A 23,114-nucleotide genomic window follows, 5' to 3' on the forward strand; every position below is an offset into this window, starting at 1 on the left:
TCCTGGGATATCCATTATTTTTCTGACTCTTTCCTTCGCCTCTTGTATATGGATCTTCTGTTTCCTAAATCACTTATTTGATTGTGCACATCCTACAGTGGCTTCATAAGAAGTGTGGTTGGGAGCTACAATTTTTAGACTCTGTGTTTTTTAAGTTACCTTTACTACATCCTCACATTTAGATCATTTGTTTGGCTAGGCTAGATGGAGTAAACTAGGATTGAAATCATTTTCTCTAAGAATTAAAAAAATAAATCCTTCTAACTTCTGATATTTGTGCCTTCAAACATTTCATGTCGCTGTTGAGAAGGTGGATGCTGCTTTGATGAGGGGCCCTTTCTTATCTGGGAGCTATTAGTCTTCACCCATGTTCTAAAATCGTGTGTGTTTCTGTGGATCTTTTTTGTTCTTTATTATGCTGGGCACTAAGTTTATACTAGTCTTCATTTATGGGCAATTGTCTTATGATATTTATTTGATAATTTCTTTCTCCTCCTTCATATGCTCTAATTCTAAAAGTCGGTTGGATTTGGATACTGGATTGATCTTTTCTGTACTAGTTCTTCCGTGCCATTGTTGTTTTCTAAGAGATAACTTTGTCTTTATCTTAACAACCTGTTTACTGTTTTATTTTTCTTTTTATAATTTTTATATCGAAGTGTTTATATTGTTCTTTTTTTATGGCATCCTTTGTTTTATGGATGCAGTATCTTTTTTCCTCTCTGAAACAGAATGCTATTTTTTTTAAAAAGTTTCTTCTATTCCTCGCACTGTTTCTTCTGAATTACTTGTTTTACTTTTTATAACCTCTCATGCCAGAGGCTTTGCTCAGAAGTGTTCATATGTCAGGGTGAAGCACTGAGTTGGTGATGGGAAGCTCTCTGTGTGAGCTGGCGTTGGGGATGGGCAGGGGTTTCTTCAGGACCAGTGTTATCAGCCAACTTTCTCACTGAGGACTTCCTCAGGTTGATGTGTGAAAATCTTTTTCTTTGGAGTTCATGGTTAATTTTCCCCAAGGAGGTACCTGTAGTCTTCTGCTTGGAGAGGTGGTGGGTGATGTTTAAGCCTGGCTGCTGACGTTCTGGAGCTAGATTAGGGAAAAGAGGGGTTAAAGTCTCAGTATTCTTTCTTATTCTCATGATGGCATGTTACCTTTCCACAGGCTGTCCCCACCCTGTGAGCCCTGAGCATCTCTGGCTCCATGTCTGCAGAGAATCTCCCTTATGTGATGGTTTAGGGGTGGTGGTGGTCTAATGGTATGGTTCACAGACTTTCGATTAATTCCCTTGATTTTAGTCTGTTGATCCCCAGTTCTTGAGCTTTCCAGGTTATGCAGTTTGTTCCTTATTGATAACCTACTTCTTATGCCCCTCATTTAGGATTGGCCCCCTTCTCTCTGAGTTGTTTTTTCTCTCATTCCTCTGTTTGCTTTTGCATCTGCATATATTGTTAGTAACATTGTCTCAGTGAACAAATCACCTCAAAACTTCACTTTATTAAAACATTTTATTTTCCCTTACTGTTTCTTTGGGTCAGGAGTTCAGGAAGAGTGAGGTTTTGACCAGGGATCTCTCACGTGGCTGCAGACCAGACGCTGGCTGGAGCTGGAGGAGGGCGGGAGAGCAGCCGCGCACTGGAGGGTCGGCGGGGCATTACGCGTTCCGGCCGGAGCTTAGAGACGGGGCAGTGGGGCGTGGTCGCGCGGCAGCAGTGCGGCCTCGCTCCGGAAACGGGAGCAGGCCACGGGAGGTGGACCCGCTGGCTTAATGATCACTGGAACTAGTTCTCTCTTCAGCTTTCCCTTGGGTCTTTTCAAATTTCTACTTAAATCCCTTCTCAAGATACAATTTTCAGTTGCTTATTTCTGCCCCACAGCGCTCTTATTCTGCTCTTTTAAAGGCACCTGCGCATCACCGTGGAAGAAAGGGCGTTCTCAATAAGTGAGAGATGCCCCGAGACAGTTATTTGCCAAATTGGAATTTGGATCTCCTTGCACCTATGTGGTGTCTACTGGCCTTTTAGGAATTTTCAAGGGTTGTATCTTAATGAGTCGATGTTACTGGAAAGTAAAGTGAGGAAAAGCAGCTTTCTCTGAATGCTTTGGAGAAAGTTCCGCCGCGTGAAGCAGTGGGCGGTGCAGGTGCGAGGTAGGAGTTGTGGGTGCAACTTCAACGCACATCTGGAAAGAGGTCAGAAAACTTAGGTCAGCTAAACGGAGTGTATTTCAGAAAGAGACTCTTCTTTGCAAGTAAAGACTTTTATTTCCTAATAAAGACAGTGGATTATTGTTAAACACTGTTTTTTTTTTTTAAGTACTTAGGGAAAGAAAGCTTCATTTTGAGATTCTTTCAGGCTGTGGCTCTTAAGAGCAGCCCGTAACATATTTTATTGATAGCAGTCCTTGAAGGAAAAAGAAACGAAGACTAGTGAGACTGCTGTGTTGTGGTTCTGTAAAAAATTACTGAAATGATTTGGATTGTCCCTTTCTAAAATCGGTGTAATAATATCCCTTGCTTTGATAAAGTTAATTGGCAAAATCTTTTTATTTAGTGTTTGTATCTAGAGTATAAAGAAAGGTTTTTCATTCAGAATAAATGTTCATGTTCAAAAGACAATACACGAATCTGGAAGAAGTAAATCTTTCAATTCGAATTGCAAGGCTGTCTGCTCATATTTAATTGACACATTTAAACATGGGTTGTAATGGATCATTTGCCATTTAACTGACATTAACAACCTCGGTTAACTCTAGTTTTTATTTTACATTGGCTGTTTATTTTTTGTTAATTTACTTTAGTATTCATCTTGCTATATACATTAAAAGTTTTTCTTTTTATAGATATAAACAGCATGTCTTGAATCTTTTTATTAAAACTTTTACACACATTGATTTTAATTGCAAATGCTTTTTATGTAGTCTGAAAACATGAACCATATTGATAATAAAAGTTAAACATCTGCACATTGTTGCAAAACTTAATTCTGCAAGACAATTCATACTTAAGTGTCATGATACTGTCCACGTCACCCTTAGAAGCTTGATTGTGCCCTGCCTTTCAGCTTAGAACAGCTTGCAGAAACTGATACACTCACTTAAGCAAAACAGAAACAGACCTTTACCACTTGATTTTGAGAGATGTCCCATTGTACGAGATAATTTTCAGTACTAATAATCTTACTTCCTACTATTTTTCTGTCAATTTTCATCAACTTCTTCCAACTTGCCTTTATTTGGAAAGCTTTTGTCTTTGATTTGTCAAGATTCACACTAGTGAGGGAAGAGATCTAGGGAAGCTCTTTGGCTCTTCTTTTCAGAGTTATGTAATTTTCATTCGAATTACTCATCTACCTTCAGGCGTCATGGTTTCAGGGCTGGTTTTGTTAGCCACCCTGACCTTCCTCCCATCCCCTTAGCTAGGTAAGTCAACAACACCTGTGTAGGATGCTTTGCATTTCTAACCATTAGAGGGACACTTCCTCTCTCAAACAAACTCATGACTAATTTTTATTAAATACAGAATTTTATTTCTGCTCTAATTTCTGTTTAATAAAAATTTTTTAAGTTTCCAAAGTTTGGTTGGTCAATTATTTCTAAGCGTTGTTCAGAGTATAAACCTCCTGCCAACTAACATCATCAACAAACAAGTTAACCAGGACTGGCTATTAGGCTCTTAGGTTTGAATTTGGCTCTGCCACTCACTTGTGCAAATTGTTTAATTTCTCCGTGCTTCAGTTTCCTTGCCTGTCATATGGGACAATAATACCTGTATCTTTGCTTAAGACTAACATGTAATGTGCTTAGAACACTGCATGGCACATAGCAGTTACTCAGTAATTACCTAGCTGTTGCTGTTACTATTATTACTATTAAAGACCCTTAGATCCCTTAACACAGACTACATTCAACTTTTTTTTAAGCCAGTGCTGTCAGTTTTGAAGGAAACAACTCTTAGCATAACGGTTTAAGAGTTTATAACGGTAAAATGATTAAACAAGATTAAAACACAAACCGGCCACTCATTGTAAGTAATTTGCAAAACACTAGAAAATATAAAAGGGAGGTAGATACTTGGCTTTCTTCCATTCCAGGGAGATAGTTAATTACTATAGCTAATATTTTTATCTATTTCCTCTTGTCCACTCTAAGAAAATCTGATAACTGGAAAATTTGGGTTTGTAGAGCATGGTTTTGGGCTGAAGGTGAAAGGATCATTGCCCAAGGATTTAGATGTAGATGTAAAGACTGGGGACTTGGAGAGTGGGGAAGGACCTTAAGGAAATAAAATAAAAAACTAACCAACAGTGTGTTAAACAATGTAAAATGTGCCAAAGAGTTAATTTGCATGTGCCCAATTTGTGCAGGACTTCAAAAGAGCACTTCTGTTGCATTAGGTGAGCAACTCCCATTCTGTACTACCTTCATCTGTTCACATACAGCACCTGTGATGTGCACGCTGGTTTTGCTCCACACTCTTATCTTGAGGCTCCAAGGCAGACAGCAGTAAGAGGGAGGGGAAGGCAGGCAAAAGCACCATGGAGTGTTTCATGGTTGTCTCCTGGCCACCCATTCCTTAGTTTAACGAGTTTAGCCAGAAAGTGAATGGTTGCACTAGCAAGTAGTCAGGGGCGGCCGGAGGAGCTCGCCCACCCCCCCAGTTCCGGTCATTCCATTTCATGTGTGTCTGAATGCATTTGCAAGTTTGATGGCTTGTCAGTGACTGCATCCAGCGTTAACTGGTTTGTCTTTGTTTCAGCGGAATGCCTAAGCATGTTTTAGTCATTTTTAACAAATTTCAGCATCTTGAATGATCTGATAGGGAAGGAGATCAATACTTTACTGCTTTATTCCTGTGCATCTGGAGCTGGTATTATCCTTGACTGACCAGCTCCAGAACCATAACCTCTGACCACCACCTTAGAGAACACCAGGCAGTGTTAGTGTTTGGTAGACACTTGCGTTCTTACAGTCAGAGAAGTGTGTCATAAAAGTAGGAGAGGTTTGTTTTCTTTTTTTTCTTCTTTCCCTCCTTCCCTCCTTCCTTCCTCCCTCCCTTCTCTCCCTTCTCTCTCACTTCCTTCCTTTGTTGTTATTTTTCCCCCCTCCTCCAATGTGTATTCTGCTCCTGTAGTTTGGATTCATGGCCACATAAGGGCCACATTGTCATGGGGGAATCATACCTCTGTTGGCTTTTTTTGGTTCTTTCAGCTCTTTCTTCCTGCTGTTATGACATGGAGAACACTAGATTGTTGCGATTTCTCCTAATTCATTCAGCTCCCTTTTGGATTTAGCTTCTTGGCCACTGTTCATTGTATTTTACTGTCATTATTCTTGGTTCATTCCCCCCTCCCCCCCTTACCTGTCTATCCCATTTGCTCTGCAGAACCCCTCCAAGTCAGATCAGCCATGCTGTTTCTCTGCTTCCACATGTCTTTTTACCACTGCTGGAGGTAAAATTAGACGATTATGGCCATTGATGGTCCTGCTGTAGAGGATCATCCTGTATTCTGGAGGTCATGGTGAAGTGAAGGTTATGTCTTTTTATGGTTATGAAGATTCCAATCAAAAAATAATAATGTATTTTGACAGTCACAAGATAATGAATGTTAATCTTCAGTGACTGCAAGTTGTGGGAAGCTGTCATAGCTGTACTGCCCAAAGCCAGTGTGTAAATGGAAGACATTCTAACGTTTCACTCATAGTGGATTGTCATTTAGTAAGAACTCTTGGGTCACACACATTTGGGTTTTTATTCCAGTTGGCCCATGTGATAGCTGTGTGACTACAGCCAGTTTACTCAACATCTCCCAGCCTCCTTTTCCTCATCTGTAAGTGGAGACAGTAGCCCCCAGCACAGGGCTGCTCCAAGGAGTGGGCAAGGTGACGTCACGTTGCCATTCACATGTCAGTGTGCACACAGAGCAGACGCTTAGTCAAGGGAGGCGTGGTCATGGCTGTAGGAGTAGTAGTATTTCTTGTTATTTCACATATGTTAAGACCCTGCTCTGCTGCTGCCACATTGGGTAGTGATCTAATACTTAATCAGAGACATCTAAGCTTGTAATTTATCCCTTTGGTATAATCCTTGCCAGTGAATTTGATTTTTAACTTTACAGTGAGTAATGTAAAATTTCTTACACAAAAGGTGTTTTTTTAACTTTGATCCAGTGAGCACTTAAGGAGCATATGCTGTCTTGCCAGGCACTGGGCTGACCATTCTGAGAGTACAAACATGAACAGGATGTGACCTTGGTCCTTCGAGAACTTGAGTCTAGTGAACTCTTAGAGGTGGTGATCTGGATAGGGAGCCAAGGCGAGTTTCCTTAACTTTTTGTTTTATTTTATGTTTTGCTCTATTGCTTGTACTAACTATAATTAGGTATCATAAATGACTTTTCATGACTAATCATATTTCACAGCCAAGATGATTAATGATTATAACATAAGAGTAACAACAAGTAACATTGATTGAGCATTTCCTTATGAACCAGGCACTTTTTTAAGCATTCTGCATGTATTAACTCATTTAATTTTATCAACATTCCTCTGAGGACTGTTATTAGTCCTATTTTATCTTCAGGCTCTGGAGAGCAGTAACTTGGCCATGATTGCATAGCTGACATAAATGGCAGGGTCAGAATTTGAACCCTGGCAGTGTAGCCCCCCGGAACCTACTGTGCTGGCATGTAGTGATGTTCATTAGAAAATGAGGGTCCATCTGTATGTTAATGATATTGTACCAATTTAGAATTAGAGAAATGTTAGGAGGAAGATCATTTTTATATCTTTCTTCTATCCGTCTTGAATTTCAAAAATTTGAAGGACATTTTCATGAATACAGCATCAGGATAATTGACTTTTAGTTTAATCAGGAATAATTGGAACTTAATGTTTTCATAAACATAAAAAGTAATTATTCTAAATGTACTGACCCCCTTTCCCCCCAAAATTTTTGGTACTTCAAAAGTTCTGCTTGAAATTAGATAGTCTTTGTAAGTGACTCTTTATTTTCACCTTAATTTGCTCCTCATGGATATGTTTGTTCAAGTATAAATTTTTTAATTCTTAATATTCAAATTATCAAAGATGTGTAACAGAGTTGTAATCCTAGTTTAATAACAAAACAGTATTTAAAAAATAGTCAACAAAGTTACAAAGGTATATCTCTTATTATGAACAGTAAGCTAAACGTAGTTGGTTAATTTTAATTTTCTTTCCATAATAGAAATACTTCATGTGTAGTCTGTAGTGTGTATACTACATATGTGTAATAATGCTGTAACATATGGTAATAACTATACATAATGATATGTAAGTGTAAATTGCACTAAGCTTATATTTTAGCTTTTGGGTTTCTGATTTTCTGCTGCAAATAGTTACAGATGTAGACACAAATGTGATTCTGTGTGCTTGTGTAGACCTTCATTTGGGAAGGCCATTTGGTACAGTGGCAGCTCATTTCTAAGTTTACAGGTTTGAGGAGAAAAAAAAATCTGGCAAAACAAAATGTTATATATTAACATTTCATCATGTTTTAAATGCCCTTCTAACTTGATCATAGTCATAGAAAATCATAATCATAATAAAAAATGAAAAGCCAATTACTTTTGTTTTATTTTCACAGCCATTGAATACAGAATATGGTTAGATTGTTTTCACTGATCCTCCAGCTTTGTTCTGAATATGTTTTCCGTTTCAGTGTGCCTGTTTGTGAGATCTCTGTTTGTTTTCCTTATCAGAAAATGAGCCCAGTGAACAGAAGGACAGAAGGCCAGGACCAGGGCCTTGCCTTCTGGAGCAGGAGGTTTTCAGCATGGGCTCCCATCTGTTGGGCCTGTTCGCTGATAAAACTTGCAGCAGCTGTCTTGGCTCCCCAGACATGGCCTGTTTCTGCTTAAATACTGGCCCTTGGAGAGTTGGCTTAGCTGTAGAGAAGTCCCACCAGGCTTCTAGGCACACAATGGTGCAGTGGCACAAAGGTTAGCAACCCAGTATGGGACTTGCCACCAGCAACAGAAAGGATTGTGGAGAGCAGCAACTCAGTGTTGTTCTTCTGGTGGCCAAGTGTATGTTCTGATTTAAAAATAGCTAAGCATGATTAAGAAAATAGTATTCAGTGAATTAAAAGACACACTTTATTAATAGGTCTAAAATTCAAATGCCTCCTGTAAAGGGCTGAGATTTACTCAATTCTAATTATATTCTAGTTGTAACAAGGGATAGGGGAAATTTCTTTTTACCCTCAGGTTTTTAGCAGAAGTATTCTGTTAGACACACAGTGTATTGATACTGGCATACAAACATTTCCTGTTTTGTGAGATGCTTGAGTTACTTCATTTTATATTAGTTTGTAGATATGGTGCTTAGATATAAATTATTTTAGACTGTTAAGGTCTTAATATTATATTTCAAAAAATTCTCTAAAGTGTTGATTCTTCTAGGTGGCCCTCATGAAGTTGTATACCTAATGACAGTCCCAAGGCTGCTTTGGTACAACTATTCCAACTTTTAAAATTTGCTGAGTGAAGTAGAAATAATATTTATCCTGCTGACAAGCATAGATTGGAACCATTGCTGTTTCATAAAGGCTAGAAACAAAAAGATTTTTTTTGAACATTCTTTTGACTTGTGATGATTAACTTTTGAATTTCTGTTGATAAATATATGGATAATACATTCTAAAATTTTAAAAAATCAAATGTAGATTTCGGAAGTTATGTCTTTGTAAAATACTTCCTGTACCAAGTGTTTACTGAACAGCTAGAATTATTATTGAATGACACTTATTCATATTATAAAGTCAGTACTTACTGAGTGTCCCAGACTGACCAAAGGCCGCTGTACTATGGTAACAGGGGTTATGTAGGAATGTAAAATTTGGTGTATAGAAACTGAGATACATATTTTCACTTTTGGAAAATTTTTGTTGATGGATTTCTGTATTGGCTTTTTCCAAAAGTATTAGTTGAGAATAGTTGACACAGTGACAGTGGAAGTAGTAACTTATTATAATTTTTTTTTCCTTCATGAGTTATTTGACTTAAGGGGATTGTCTGGCTCATTCGTTTAAAGTGATTTTAATACCGGAACTCTGCCCATCAGGTATGTTGGTCCACGTTCTCTTTTAATATAAACAGATCTGACTTACACGTAGGTGATAGGTGCTCTTCGTGCAGAATACTCCGGTGGGTTTTATACCTTAAACATGTGATAAAATAGCAGTTTGACTCCAAAGAATGCCATTTGATTGTTTACAGATCTGCAGAGGAGTTTGAGATACGTTTATTGATTTACTCCCTCCAGAGGAGGAAATGATATTTAAACAAACACAGAAACAAAATATATATTCACAAAATGCTTTTCCCAAGTAAAAACTCACTTCTCATACTTGGATAATCAGAAGCAGCTTTTGATGTTGTCATCCTTTTAATTTTTTAAAACTGATTGAGTAAGGGCAGCAACATGCCTATTATTTTTAACAACCATAATTGTTAGCTGTGTGACGTCACCTTATGTGCTCTGTCTCTCATCCTCAGACCAGTCCCTCAAACTCCAGTGAGGTTTAGTAACCTGCCCAAGACTGTGCAGCTGTTAAGAGACAGAAGATGGCTTCCAGGATTTGTCCTCCACCATATCCTCTTGTTACAACAAGACATTGCCTCCCTCTCCTCTCTGGGCCCTGGATTTCTCTCTCCCTGTCTCTGTCTCTCCTGGGGGAGGTTCTTTATCCTGAGCACTGAGCCCCCAGTGCCCAGACGTGTGGGTGACCAAGGGGCAGAGAAGTCAGGGCTCGTGGACTTCAGTGTGTCCTCCCTGGGATGCCTCTCTGCTGTGCAGGAGTGTGAGCAGGAGGTCCCTGAGCTGCTCAGTTGAGTCCCTCTTCAAAGAGAACCCAGGAAGGACCAGAGCAGGTGACTGGGCCCTATTCTTATGGGCCTGGGGCTTCCAGGTGCACCTGTTGTCTCATGAGGGAGTAGGCAGCCACCGTGTCTCCCAGGATGGGCTGAGATGATCTACAAACAAGTCTTTGAAAAATTAATTTCATTTTCATCTCTCCCTTAATTTATTCTGACCACAAAGAATTCTGGTTGCATCTAAGGTACAAAAAGGGCCAAGAAAAAGGAAGAGACAGTAAATAGCTACCCTGTACTTTATTTTATAGCTGGATTTAGAAACCAGCTGATTAGATGCTTTATGGACAGAGATTGTCCTAAATGAATAGAAGAGTTTTGGTAACTCTTCATACAAGCTGCATGACAAAGATTAAGTATTTGTTGGTAAGTAATATGTGGCCCTGTAGTGTGGTGTGTCTGCTTTGTGCCCAGCACAGGGCACTGTACTGTGAATTGAACAACTTGGGACTAGGCCCTCAGATCTGCCCCTTATAACCTTTCTGAGCCTCAGTTTTCATTTATGTGGCTAGTGTGTAGTTCTTGTGAAGATGTGCTCAGTGACAGAGTGCTAGAGGATTAAATTATAGCTAATGCTATACTAGCTACCATTAAGCTGTCACCAGATTAGTTGGACAACCTGCCTGCAGCCTAGTAGTGTTATTGTGTCATTGATGTGGAAGTAGGGTTGTCAAATAAAATTCAGGACAAACTTGATTTTCAGACAATAATAAATTTTTTTGTAGTACAAGTAGGTCCCATGTATTACATGGGACACACCACACAGAACATACTGCTAAGCCTGGCGACCCCATACGGAAGAAGAATTAACTTACGCAATGAGAAGAAGCCTTCCTTCCGTGAGATAAGCTGCTGAAAACCACAGGACTCTACAGCAGCTGGAATTCTGAACTTTTAGCTCCCCTGAATCTTTAAGCTCTTCAAAAGTCAGAAGTAAATCCTTTAACCCTGCATCAGACTCAAGTACTATGTGAATAATAGGAATATCTTCTCCCCACAAAATACATAATTTTCCTTAATTTCATCCAGAAGCTTGGATAACGAAGGGTAGTCTAACCACAGTCTGGCCATTGTTACTGTTCTCTGCAAGTGATGCAAAACCCGAAGGAACATCGCAGGGCTGAACTCCAAGCCGGGGGCGGAGTTCTTTTCCTGCAGTGAAGAGTGTCTCGAACCAGAAGGGGCTGAGTGTCTTAAGATTTTCCCAGAGCCAGAGAAACAGTACCTTACAAACGCATCACCAGCAAGCCACCACCCTCATGGTACCTGGGTGGGGACAGGACAGTGAAATGAAAGAGTGCCTCAGGAGCCGGCGCCCAGCCCTCTCTGTGAGAGCTGGACTTAGTCTCTTGTTTCTCCGGCCCTCACTTTGTTCACTACAAAATGGTGATATTATCTGCCCTCAAAGGGTTGTTTTGGGAATCAAAGTCAATGATCAATCAAAATAATATATTGAAAGTGTTTTTATAAATTGTGGTGAATTTTGGAGATAGAGGGTATTAAGGCTGTGAATATTACTATTATGCTTCATCTTGTTTTTTGGAAAGTTTTATCCAGGGTTTCAGTTTTAGCAACTGAATTTTAAGCCTTATCAATGCTTCATTTTGAATTAGATTTTTCTTGCATAATTGTTAATAAATTTTGTGAATTGGAATTGTGGCTTCACAGTGGCCTCCTGATTTATGTGTTTTTTTTTAAATCCACACTTTTGTTTGAAGTGGCCATGTTAGTATATCATCCTGATAATTTATTATATTGACTGAAAAAACAGTGAAAAAACAACATGATGCTGGGAGCAGAAAGAGACGTGTCATTAACAGAGAGAGAGCATGCAGCCTGGTAAAGCTGGCCCCACAGACGTGGTCAATAGCATTACTTAAGACAGATAAATGTTCAATAATCTCAGTCTCCAGGGTGTTATTTTTGAAGCTGTTATTTTCACAAGCACATGTGAATTGATGTAGTCTGTGGGAAACACCAAAATAGGTGTAAAATTGATGTTCTTAAAAAGTTGTGATTTATTATGCATATCACGCTAGTCATTTATATAAATGTGATTTTTTTCCCGTTTTGACAAAATTTAGGGGTTAAACTTAAGGTACACCTCAAAACCATAGAGGTTTATGTTTTTATTGCAGTTTCCTCTCATGTTCTGTGTAAGAACTCTACAACCTGTGTTACCTCACTTTAATCTGTTCCCTATTCTGTGTCTGTCTAGGCATTGTAACTATACATTTGGCATGTCTTTTACTTTAGTATAAGATGCGCTTCTTTATCATGGTCACTGTTCTTACCTTTGACTAGCATTTTATAGGTTTCAGAATGTTTTGCCTTATTATCTTATTAAATATTTACAATTACCAAGAGGTAAATAAATATGGCAGGCATTTTTATCCTTATTCTGTTTAAGAGGTAACAGATGTAGAAAACTTTTTACTGCAGAGTTCAAATGGCAAGTGGTAGAGCTGAGATTAAGCGCATGTATTTTAATTTCTTTATTCCTGTTATTTCCAGTGTACCTCACTACTCACATGACCCTTCCCCTCACCGTTTTTAGAATTTTACATTTAAGTTTACATGAACATAAAGGAACGCATTTTAATAACTAAAGATTCTCTTACTGAAAATTGATACAAAGTTATTTCATTCTGAATGTATTATTTCTGAAAGATTTACAAGACTGAAATTTTACAAAATAAACTATAAGCCTAAAGACATCATTATCCCAGGAAACCATTTATCTGAAAATATGAATACTGGCAAAGTCATCATAAATTTTAGTGTAATGAGTTTGAGTAAATTCATGTGGGAAAACATTTATTTGATTATTTTATTTTAGCAGAGGGGGAGGTAAATTAGGTTTATTTATTTTTGGAGGAGGTACTGGGTATTGAACCCAGGACCTTGTGCATGCTAAGCATGCGCTCTGCCACTTGAGCTTTACCCTCCCCCCCATATGGGAAAACATTTTGGGGTATATTCCTTACCTTGTTCAGTCTAGAATGCTTGAAGCAATGATGTCATCATGGAGATTGTCACTTTGGTAATCCTTTGGTCACAGTACATAGACAGTATGGATTATAGGTCCAGCGTAGTGTGGTAATTCTCACAACCGTGCTTCAGGATGTGGACAGAAAGCAGCTCTGAATATGCTGGTGATGTGAACACCCAGTTTACCTGGCTCTAGCTTTCTGACTTCCTCTCCCAGCTTCCTTCTCTTTTGGAAGAAGTTGAGAAAAGTTCGAAGAGGTTGAAGAGTAAGGACTGATAGGGGTGCAGAGCTGTCCGTCCCCACAGTCAGTACTTACAGCGGGTTTCCCTCATCCTGAGGGTGGTGGTTGCTTTCTCATTCCCAGGTGTTAGTCAGGAAGCACGGTAGAAGCAACACTGCCCTTGAAAGTTTGGTTTCTTTAACAGTTAATAAGGTAAAACATTACCCACTGCATTTTCTCTGGTCTTCTGTTCTGGGGTATTTTATTGGTTAACTCCAAGCCGCATTTAGCCTGCCTGATAAAGAGGAAAAAGACATTCTTTTCCTCCAGCTCTGGTCGTATGTGGCTCTTCAGGAAAGACTGCTGTGCACTCAGCAGGCTTGAGTGCTGTGAGAATATGCTCCACGTCATACAGCAGAGCTGCTGAAAGGAATTTGGGGTGGGAGAAGGAAAAATGTTTGTGTTCTGTCGTCAGTGATGCTCTCAACCTCGTGTGGCATGTCCATAATGTTCCTGGGCTTATAACTTCCAACCCGTGAGGGCACGGAGACATTCTGTGCAAAGGCCCCAGAGTCGTGTGGAGTGCAGTTGCGTGGAGACTGGATGCACAGTGAGCTCTGTGTTTACACATACTGTGCTGTTCAAGTGTAGGAAGCGGCTACAATGATCAGTACATTAGGGTTGTGTTCAGGGGCTTCTTTTTATCCATTTGTCCTTGGGATATGTAATCTGTGGTCAGGTAAAACCCAATCATGCAACCAGTTGTGTGACATTGAAGCGGATTCTTGATTTCTCTAGGTTATAATTTCCTCATCTTTAAAGGCAACCATACCCATCTACTCAGGCTTTTGTAAGTGTCAGAGGAGCCCATGTCTGAGCCTGACAGCTGAGAGCCCAGAAGAGTTTCGTTACAGACCTTCTTGTCACTGTCATCGTCATCGCCGTTGTCTCCATCACAAATACTGCAGAGGTCCGCTCCCTTGTGGGGGTTCAGAAAACTGTAATTCCTGTCTTTTGTTTCTGCCATTGCTGTCACACACAGTTGCTGAGACGGGAACAGGCACCAGGATACTTGGTAGTGGTGTCCAGTGCTGGGTGCCGCGTTGTTTGGGGTGTGAGCATACAGGTACCCCTGAGCCACACAGAGGCCAGTCTTTCCAGCAAACGTTTAAGGCCTGCTTTTCTGGGTGGCGCTAGGAACAGTCATGCAAAGGCCAGCACGGTTGCTGCTCCCAGGGAGCCTGTGTTCCAGTGGAAGAAGGTGATCAGTAAGTAAATAGATCTACGGAAGATGGCAGAGAGTGGTGACTGCTGTGTGTAGAATTAGTTATGACCATGTGGGAGTGAGTGAGCAGGTGGCTAATTTATGTTGTATGATCAGGGGAGACCTCTCAGAGGACATAAACCTCTAAGCTAAAAATCCAAAGGACAAGGAGCTAGCTACGCAAAGATCCGAAGTGACAGCATTCCAGGAAGAGGGGTAAGTAGCTAAGGAAAGGGCCGTGACACTGGACTGGATGGGACGTCACTGAAGATAGATCGCAGGGGACTGGAGAGAGAGGCGGGGCCAGAATCTTGTTCTTTAACTAGTTCTTATAGAAAGAGTCAAGGTTTGAGAGTCTCTGTGTTGTGTTTCTGAATAGGACTCCCGGAAAATCACTGGGAACCAGAGTTTTGGCTGCTTTGCCTCCTACTTTTCTTAGTTATCAAATGAAGATAATGTTTCCTATTTATTTGTAGTGGGGATATGAGTATATTAATGTACATGAAAAATATCCTATATACTGTGAACCAAATACATACTGAAAATGTAATGTAGCATCATACTTGAGAGTAATAAATAATTTTAGGGGTTTTTTTCCCCTAATTTTGCTTCTGCATATAATGATTTGCTTGGTATTCAGCACTCTCTGTGAATATGTAATGATAGTCTTAAGTTTTTCCACCATTGTAAACATACTTTTTGGGGGTGGGTGATTGCTCCAGTAATTATGATGGGTTTATACTCTTTTCTAAACACCTGTATTTTTAATAAGGCATGCCCAAGTTAGGAATGAGTGTTGTGGCACCATTCCATAGCATTTTAAATAATGACATATTTTTTTTTAGCTCTCTTTAATTGTCTTTCAGAACTTAATATACATTTAAATTCTAAGAGTATTTTCTTAATGCTATACAATAAGGAAACAGAGGATAGAGGGTTAGAAACTTGGCTGAGCACCTACAGTATTCTAGGTTCTTTTTAAAAAGATCTTCTTGCAGCAAACCCAGCAAAGCAGGTTGAAGTTGTCTCCTTGTAAAGGTGAAGAAACCGCTGCTCAGAGGCCTGGTGCCCCGTTCCTACGTTTCATGGTAGCAGAGCCAGGATTAGAAATCAGAGTTCAGGGTTCCTCACAGTCTACATGGATAAATAGTAGGTGCTCCAGGTTTCATGTGAACCATTTTGACTGGCTGCAGATGGCTGTGGGGTTCTGGATTATTTTGCACCTGATCTGAAATTGCTTATGCTTCTCTAGAAAGAATAGGTCTTTCTAGGGGAGAGTAGCCTAAGAGACTGACTGTGAGAATGGGCTTCCTCATCATCCCTGTTTTAAGGTTTTGAAGGTCTAGGAAGAAGGTTATTGAAGTTTGTATTCTTGAGTGTTTAACAATTTAATAGTCTTGAGTATTAAACAAAGCCAGAAAGCCTTGTTTGATTTATGCAGTATTATATCTAAACTATATTTGGGTTTTTATTTTGATTGAGCCCCCACCCCACCCCAAAGAAAAATACATGCAAATCCAAGGAAAGTGGAAATACTTGTATTTCTGGGTTTATGAGCACTTAATGTGCTAGCTGTGGACAGGACACTTCCTCTGTCCTTGGCTAGTTGCCTCCTCATTACTTTAGTGCCTCTATTCTAAGAAGATGGAACCTGCAGAAGGCAGTGAGGATTGGGGGAGGTGACACTGGCTCCTGGGGTTGCTCTTGAAGTCCTCCTGAGGGGAGAGAGGTCTTGATGCCATGGCAGCATACCTTACCAAGAAAGACCTGTCTCCTCCAGCATTTGAGGATAGGGAAGATGTCTCTAAGGATTTACGGGGTATTCACATGAACAAAAATATCCACAGAATTCCTGCCCTGCTGTATATCAGCTGCGACAGTACCGCAGAAGTGTTAGCTTTTATTTAGTAACTAGAACTTAGAAAAGCTTCGTGTTAGTTTCCTGACTGCCAAGTCAGAGTGAGAAATAGATTCCATAATTGTGACACACTTAATACCTGAAGGCAGATGTTTAACTCTGAGAAGTTAAATGTGTAACTTTTTGAAATTTTAGTATTTTATCTTCCTTTTGAAGCTCTCTAATTTTGAAAGATTCTTTAGCCAAAGGCATCTTGATGTTTATTCTTTCTACTTAAAAAAATTTTTTTTTCAGAGACTTCTTTAACCTTATTCTAAAACCTCCTAATTTCTAGGAGGGCTAAAACATCCATATATTAAATTTCTTATAGAAAATGGGCATTTTTTAATAAGCAAATCTGCTTTGCATTCATAGGAAGAGTACAGACATGCTCTATTAATCTGCTGTATTGCTGTCTACCCAGAAGCCCTTGCCCTTTCTTGAGATCTCCTCATTCTTGATACTTCTTATAGTTGTGTTAAAGTTGTCTTTTGCAAATACTTTGAAAAACATTGAACTCACTTGTTAGAATTGTGAAACAGTGGAGTATTTAAAGTTGGTCTGCGTGAAAACGCTCATTTACTCTTCCACCTAGTCCATTTTCGTTGTGCACCTGCTGTAAGTAGCGAAACTAGAGTAATGAACAGGAAGCAGGTCTGCCTACATGTTACTTTATGGTTTAGTGGATGAGAACAACTTGCATGTAAACTACAAATTGAGAAAATGTTGCATTAGGAATAAATATGGCATTACATAGGAGGTGTTAGTGTTTTATTAAATCAGAGAAGGCACATGAGTAAGCTAAGACCCGAAGGACAAGTAGCCAAGCATCAGAATGAGAAGAGGACTCTACGCAGAGGGAAGAGCTGAGACCAGGTGTGTGGGAGCATAGGGTGATCGAGGAATTCCACGAAAAACAGTGTCTATTGGGGAGGGAAGATAGGAAGTGAAGGCTGGGGAGATAAGCTAGGGCAGCCCTAATTAATCATGGAAGTTAAGCCTTGAACAACTTTCATGTAAACTAAAAATTGAGAAAATGTTTTGTATTTTGATTCGGAGAGCAATGGGAAACTATTGATAACACATTATTTTGATCTGGGACTTGATTAGAATACACTTGAATTTGAGAAAGATCCTTCTGACTGCTGTGTGGAGCATGGATCAGAGGATCTGTCTTGGAGAACATCTGGGTATGGCCATCATGGCCTTGCAGGTCATGCAGCGTTGAGTTTCAGGGAGCATAACGTTAATGCCCTTTCCTCCGTTGTTAGTGCACAGCTCAGGTCGCGTTACACTACAGCTCCAGAGAAGGTGTAGACATTCGAAATTGAGGCTGTGGTGGTCTGGGTTTAGGCAGTGACCTTGGAGCTGAAGAAAAACAGAGTTAGAGTTCTTGAGGAAGAAGGGCCCAGGTCTCAGAATAGACTGGCTGTCAAGGTGAAGGAGGGGCACAAGGTGAGGAGATGCCTGGTTTTCGGACTTGGCTCATCTGAGTGAATAAGGGGGCACAGGAAATGGAGTACATCCATTTGTTGTTTCTTCCCCTTTTCACCTAGGAATTGACTGTCCTGCGGCATGAGGATAATGGCAGCTTCGCTAAGTAACCTTACAGCTTCTCCTGTGACTCTGCCTTTTATGTCTACATCCAACCAAGGGCTATTAGTCAGCATTAGGGCACATCCCATGATGGTTTTCACTGAAATGTGTGAAACCTGGAAAACTAAATATATATTTGTTTGTTTGTTTTAAAGAGCCTTAGCATTATATTGCTTTGCAAATTATATGTTTACTAAGTGTTAGTAAATGTAATCCTTTTACAGCTCCTAAAATATTAAGTGAAACCATTTTGTTCCTCTTGTGAACATTAGAAACAGAGATCTAAGTGATAAAATACCGTATTTTGCTTGACTTTATGAATTATAATTTCTTGACTTAAAGGCTCAAAGGAACACTGAGACCAAGTAAGGAGAGTAAACATTTATTTCATTTAACAGATTTTTAAAAAATTTTAAAACATGTTTATAACTTAAAAGTTAAAAATGGTTTATTTTATAAACCCACAGAAAAAATGACAGTTACCTTAAATTTAGAAATGTATACAGAACAGTTGTAAAGTTGAATTTGGCTTTGCACACCGGGCACCTTTGTACTGATGTTAGAATAATTCTATATTGAGTTAGGAGCAGTCTTTGAGGAAGCATGCACTTTTGTACTTTTTGCTTACTAATTTTGTTCATGTTCAGCAATGGATACTAGAAACAGTCTGTTTCTTAGAATAGGAGAGAAACATCTATAGAATAGTAAATCTGTCCTTTCCTATTTTTCCTGTATATTTAGAAAATTCAGGGGCACTTTTGATACAAGATTCTTTCCACCAAAAATAGCAATTTGAAAAGTCTTAAATCGCAAGGAAGTCCACTTCACCAGTTCTTAAGAAGGATCAACAATTAGTTAACTTAAACTTTAACTAAAGATGAAATCCCGACACCCTACATTTTATGAGCAGATTAATTTAACATAATGTATTTTAAGTTCATAGAGTAACAAAATAATTTCAAATCTTTTAAATTGCTTGTTAAAAGTGTGGCTTGCATTTCAACCTTTTCCCAAATTCTCTCTCTTTGCTATTTCCTAACTCCCAGATTTGAGCTCTCCGCTTGTTTTTTGTTTTTTTGTTTTTTTGTTTTTTAACTTTATTACTTATGCCTTGGAATTAAGTGCTATAGCTACACTGTTACTTAAGAGGCTTACTTACTAAAGTTTCCCCACTCTGGTTCTCTGGTCTCCCCTCTCCTTTCCTTCTGTTCTCCCTTCTCTTGTGCCTGCCTACACTCCTGTGCCCCTAGTAAAAGATCCAAACAAAACAGAATCCTTTGCTATCGGTATTCTATGGCAAGTTCAGAGATATTTTGACTTACTGTTAAAGAAATTCATAGCACATATTAGTTCAAAAAAGGTTCTTACTTCAGAGACCTGATTTAAAGATTATTTGGAACCATCTCTGTGCTCTGTGATTAATACACAGTTTTACACCATCACTTCATTAAGGTTATGTCAGAAGCTCAGTGTACTGCAAGCCATTTTATTAAAACAAATGCTGGTGGAGGCAGTAGCTCAGTGTGATGTGACCGATGTGGAATATTGTCTATACACATCTCACACACCCTCAGCACTAAAGTTGCCATTCTGAACAGAAAAAAATATATTCAAGGAATTATAGCATAAGGTCAAATTTATACTATTTTATAAAAATATTCCTACAGACTAGAGATACTATGTCATTGGAAAGGAGTACCAATTTCAGTTGTAATTAAGCAATCCTTTGGGTGTGCCTAGGAGAACATTCTTAGTAACTAAGCTAGTTACTAAGTACAGTTTATTTGTTATTAATTGTTAAACTTATTTAAGTTTTTCACATTGGAAAGATATCAACAGGAAATGTGTATTCAGAATGAAAAGTATTTTACTTTGTTCAAAATACTCAGAGCAGTTATAATATTTTTAATAAAGAGGAGCCTGTGCTGTTACCTCTTTCATGAAGAGACTTTTAACACCCAGCTGCAATTCCTAGACTGAATCTTTTTATTTCAGAATGGAAAAGAGATATTAATATGGATATTATCAGAGAATTTGTCTTTTATTACAAATGAATTTAAATGCATAAATACCATAAAATTTTTACCATTGCCTTTCTCTGCTGCCCTATCTTGGTTGATACTCATGTTGCATATTTCAAAAGGTATTGTTATTTCACAGGATTTATTAAAATAAGGAATCCACAGATCCAGGAAGCACAGTGTATTTCCAAGTTTAAATAAGAAACATATGCCTGTCTGAACTATAGAACATCAAAGACAAAGAGAATGTCTTGAAAGCAATCGGAGAAAAAGAACAGGTCACACCTATAAAGAAATAGTATATAGTACTGTAGGATCCAGAGGAAGTAGGAAAATGGCTACAAAATGAGGGTTTAGCAAAATTATTTAAACTACTATTCAAGAATTATGATAAAAACAAAAACATTTAGAGAGAAGCAACAACTGAGGGAGTTTATCACTGAAAGACCTCTGGAGTTCCTCTAAAGGGACTTCTGTAGGATGTAATTCAACAGAAAGAGGAATTAGCATAGAAAGAATGCTTGAGATGTAAGATGGGATAGTAAGCAGATAGAAGGCACAAATATAAAGGCAAACAAACATGATATAAAATAATAATTGTCTAATTTGCAGAATTAAAAGAACTGAAATGTTATTCAATGAGAGAATGTAAGCTGGAAAGAGGGACATTACAGCCAGAGTCCTGTTACTGTCCAAAAAGGTGATTTTGTTTAGTTAAATACATGGTAAAATGTCAAGGGAAACCACCGAAAGAATAAGAAGAGTGAAAAATATTACAGAACAGTAAGCTGAGCGGGGGAGGGGGTAGAGGAGAAAATAAGATGGAGTCTTACCGGTCTGATAGTAATCTTGCAAAAACAAAATAAACTGTTCTCAACTAGAGCATCTCAGGACTTTTAAAAACATCATTAAACCTATTCCTGATTATGAAAGTCTGTAAACAACACAACCACGATTTTAATCTTAAATAGCCTAAGTTCCCTCAGTTTGTTTATAGTATTGATCAGTTCAGGAAACCTTTATATCCAAGGTCATTCCAGATTATCGGAGACTAAAAATACTGAGCCTGAGGGGAGGGTATAGCTCAGCGGTAGAGCATGTGCTTAGCAGGCGCGAGGTCCTGGGTTCAATTTTTTCGTTTGTTTAGTCTCTCTGTCCCCTACTTTGAAAATTTAATAATCACTCTCATTTACTGAGTGCCACTTTGGTCTGGGCATTTTGCTACTAATTTATCTATAGTCCTCACAACAGCTCTGCTAACAAAGGTATTGTTTTGTCCATTTCACATGTTAAACATTAGATATTGCAAGAGGTTACCCTGACCAGGACTTCACAGCTGACCAGTGGCAGAGGAAGACTCCAAACCCAAGTTTGCTTCTCTTTAAAACCTTCATACTCTTTCTACAACAAGTTCCCCCTAGCTCTTCAAGTGTTCTTTAAGAAATGAATACCAGGAGTGCTTTCTTTTTGTTGGTTTTTTTGTTCATCTGTGGCTTGTCTTTCTGAGAGGCTGTTCTCTTGTTAAAAGGAGCAATAGGGGCAGACTTTGTGGAGAGATGTTTAGAGTACCCTCATGTATGCCATGGTAGTGCTTGATTCCTGGATCTTGTATTTTATGGCAGGAAACCGAAGAGCTTTGCTCCAGAGACTTAGAAACCCTGGCTAGCAGACCTGGTAGCAGTTACATTTCCCTGCGATAATGAAATGTGACCCAGGGTATCTTTCAATCACCATCACTTGTGTTCAGACCTAGAGCATTTGTGAGATGCACTTTTACTTCTGTATATCAAAAGAAAAGAGCCCTTTAGGTTGTACCGTCAATGCCCATGTGAGATGCCACTGATTGGTTTCCCATCTGGGGGACAAAAATATTGGGTATGTATAGCCCCTGTGTTGCTTGGTTTGAAAGATGCCAGTTCTGAAAGAATTGGAATTTGGGATGAAGGGAAGGCAGTGGTGTCTGGAACATCAAAAAGTCCCATAATCCAAATCTGCTAATTCTGAGGACACTACGTGTAAGATCCCCACAGCCTTAGAAGACCCTTGGTTGCCCATGGAGCCAGTCCCTCACTCAGAATGAACTTCCTCTGTGCCCACTTGTTTCTTTTCACTGCTTTGCATGTAAGTGCAAAGGTTTACTTTTGTAAAAGCTCTCAGTAATCATAGGTCTGGTGATGCCACATTGGTATAAAAAATAATACAAAATGTTTCATAATATATTATTTATATTGACTACTTGTTGAAAAGATATTATGTATATATTGAGTCAAACAAAATATTAACGTGAATTTAACTTCTAAAGCTCTTCTTTTATGGCTACTAGAAAATTTGAAATTACCTATGTGAATCATACTTGTGAATATCCATATTTCTATTGGATAGTGCAGGTCTAGAACATTTTCCAATTAAATATCTTTACCTTTGGCAGTGATTCTCAACCTTAGTTGAAAATTAGAATGACCTGGGAGCTTTAAAAACTCATCAAACCCAGGTCCCACTCCAGATCAGTTAACAGTGGAATCTCTGGAAATGAGATCCAGACATCAGTAAAATGTATCATGTGACTTTTTAAGGCTCCTATGACCCCGTGAACCCCCCGCCACAATTTTTAACTCTTTTAGTTAAATTCTTTAATTAAACAAATCTTGCTGTTCTTCTCATATTTAACTTATTTTCCTTGTGTTACAATTTAACCTTATTTCTTCTCATTGGTGCATTCTATAGAGTAAGAATTAATATATCAGTATGTTTGAAACACATGAAGTATTTAATTGTAAAAAGTGAAGCCTGTGAGTGATGCAGGCTTTCAAATTATTCTGTATAAAGTAGGTTCTAGGGGAAAGGGTCATAAGCTGAGCTGGGCTACAAAGAAGCTAGTTAATTTAGTTTAGAATTGGCCTCTAAGAAATGTGTCCAGGAGCAGACTTTTCAAGAAGTAAGAATGTGGGGGATTCCGTGTTGGGTAGAGGTGTGTACCAGCACCACCTGGAAAGAGCTTTCCATGTCAGCAGCTCGTGGTCATACTTCATTCTCAGAGAGGGTTGGTCCCGGCTGAGGAACTCTAACAGGCAGTTGAGGGAATACTGGAGTGGCACAATAAAGCAGATTAGGAGGGCTCCATTCTCAGCAGACAAGTGGAGTAGAAATCAGGAACAGAGTCACTTAGATGGAGGACACATGTTAGGAAAGTGGGATACATTTTGATAGATAGAAAG

The 23,114-nt window shown here is 38.9% G+C and overlaps 1 protein-coding gene and 1 long non-coding RNA gene across 9 annotated transcripts in view; both read left to right on the plus strand.

The window, feature by feature from the left end:
• ARID1B (AT-rich interaction domain 1B) overlaps positions 1-23,114 on the plus strand; it is a 380,200-nt gene that overhangs the window by 174,856 nt on the left and 182,230 nt on the right. The gene's annotated exons all lie outside the window — the stretch shown is intronic.
• On the plus strand, positions 9,751-22,082 carry LOC116665453. The gene is made up of 3 exons (XR_004322086.1): positions 9,751-9,761; positions 20,727-20,734; positions 20,907-22,082. It is a non-coding gene; the product is annotated as an uncharacterized LOC116665453 (long non-coding RNA).

The sequence above is a fragment of the Camelus ferus genome, chromosome 8, assembly GCF_009834535.1.
Source record: "Camelus ferus isolate YT-003-E chromosome 8, BCGSAC_Cfer_1.0, whole genome shotgun sequence".
NCBI classification, from domain to species: Eukaryota; Metazoa; Chordata; class Mammalia; order Artiodactyla; family Camelidae; genus Camelus; species Camelus ferus.